Source organism: Gekko japonicus, unplaced genomic scaffold (assembly GCF_001447785.1).
Source record: "Gekko japonicus isolate JY-2015 unplaced genomic scaffold, Gekko_japonicus_V1.1 scaffold6925, whole genome shotgun sequence".
Lineage (NCBI taxonomy): Eukaryota > Metazoa > Chordata > Lepidosauria > Squamata > Gekkonidae > Gekko > Gekko japonicus.
This window is the reverse complement of record NW_015162166.1, coordinates 13,458-15,894: the sequence shown is the minus strand read 5'-3', so window position 1 is coordinate 15,894 and position 2,437 is coordinate 13,458.

Below are 2,437 nucleotides of genomic sequence, written 5' to 3'. Positions count from 1 at the left end.
ATATTTTCATTTGCAGAGCAGAAAAGAAAAGACGAGATGCATGCAGTGGTAAAGGCGCCAGAAGTACCTCTTGTCATTTTGGGGGCTCTGGTTGACCTTAAGAATTAGCCCCTAGGAGACTAAGGAATGAGAGGCTAAGCTTGTGACATCTCTAAAAAGCCAAACAGAGACACTTCATTTCCCCCCCAAAAGCAAGGTGGCATATTTAAAATACCTTCGTCTGTAATACAGCAAAATGATATTAAACCCGGTCAACAAACCAAAAGAGGAACTTTTGTTCTGCTCCGCCAGGGCCATCCTCACGTGTCCCCTGAGCATATGAAGGTTTGTGATGCTTGGTGGTGTTATCTCCATTCTCACTTTTCCTTGTGAGGTGTTACTGTCTGTGTCTCTCCTTCCCTTCAGATTGAAGCCTCTCTTTACATCCAAGTGAATTCAGGAATCTTTGCACAGATGGAGGTGACTCAAGAGAAGGGGCAGGAGATGGAAGAGCAGGACCCAGGAGGACCTGGAACTGGCAAGACAGCAAGCAAAGGCCCCCTTCTCCTCCAAGCTGGGAGTGGCGTTGCATTCTGGGAAAGAGCTGTGCCAGAGACTGTGGGAAAGGACACCGTGAACTCAGATGAATATTGTCGATTCTTCCGGCAGTTCCGCTACCATGAGGCCGATGGGCCCCGAGAGGTCTGCAGCCGGCTCTATGGACTTTGCAACCGCTGGCTGGAGCCGGAGAGGCACACCAAGAAGCAGATGCTGGACCTGGTGATCCTGGAGCAGTTCCTGACCATCCTGCCCCAGGAAATGCAGGGCTGGGTCAGAGGATGTGGGCCGGAGACCAGTTCCCAGGCGGTGGCCCTGGCCGAAGGCTTCCTCCTGAGTCAGGCAGAGGAGAAGAAGCAGGTAGAACAAGTGAGGGGATTCCCTCCGTGTCCAATTCAAGCAACAATACCTGGCCTTATCCTAAAGGTTCCCTGCCAGACATCTGTCCAAGTGTTTATCACCCAAAAGGGACATTTTACAGCCTCCTTCAGCAGCCTCTTCTACTAGAGAATTTCTGATCCCTCCAGAGAACTCACCAGGTCTGCTGATAGAAGGGTGTGGAGTCTAGGAGTGGGGCAGGGAATTGTTCCTTGGTCCATTCCACTCCCTCTCTTACCTTGCTGCTCCCTGAGTTGGATAGCCTAGACTAGATGGATCTTGTCACATCTCGGAAGCCATGAAAGCCAGAAAAAAAATGCATGTGCTGGCAGAAGCACTACTACATCCTTACTAGGCTTGCCAAGTCCCCCCGGGGGGCAGGGAAACCCCCACCCCAGAGGCCCGTTCCCTGCCGCTGGCGGATCAGGCCCCGGGGGGAACCCCACCCCCAAAGTACGTGACGTGCACGTCACCCAAAAGTGACGCGACCACGCCGGGCACGCTGGGGGCGGGCCCCTGCTCCAGCAGCAGGTAAGACTTGGCAACCCTAATCCTTACAGATGAAGGACTATTTTGAATTTTTTACAAATTATTTGTTGAAAAACTCCACCTGTGAATTTCTACCTGTATTCAACATTACCAGTGAATTTCTTCCTGTTATTTATGGAAAAATCTGTTCTGAGTACTTTATATGTCTTAGTGTTATTAAATTCATTGATTATTGCTTTTAAAATTTGGGCACATGCATTTTTTTCTTGCTTTCGTATATTGCTGTGCCAGTGCCTTTCATCTTGTATCACATCTCGGAAGCTAAGCAGGATCAGTCTTGGCTAGTATTGATGGGGACCTCCAAGGAATACCAGGGCCATGACACAGAGACAGGAAATGGCAAAACACCTCTGAAACGTAGTCTCGCTCGCCACCTAGTGGTGCATAACGCTAAAAGACCTAGAACTTCTGTCTGCTGGACAATCTTAGTTTCTCCTGGCTATACTACACACACTTTTTGCTTCAGAAAAAGATCCCAATAAAGGAAAACTATATCCTAACTGCACTCAATTAATTTTTAAATATTGAAGTGAACAGAATACAAAAATTATTCGTGAAGTACAAAATACATGAGTACAAAATATATACAGGTATTCAACAGTTATTGGTTGTTGTATAGGTTGAATACCTGTATATATTTTGTACTCATCTTATGTATTTTGTATGGAGCTGCGGTGGCTCAAGTGGTTAAGATGCTGAACTGCAGGCTGTGGCAGCAGTTCAAGACCTGGGTGCCGCAAGACGGGGTGAGCTCCCGTCTCTAGTTCCAGCTCCTGCCAACCTAGCAGTTCGAAAGCAAGAAATTGCAAGTAGATAAATAGGTACCACTTCGGTGGGAAGGTAACAGTGTTCCGTGCGCCTTGGTGTTTAGTCATGCCGGCCACATGACCACGGAAACGTCTTCGGACAGCGCTGGCTCTTCGGCTTTGAGATGAGCACCGCAACCCTAGAGTCGGATTTGACTGGCTTTCGA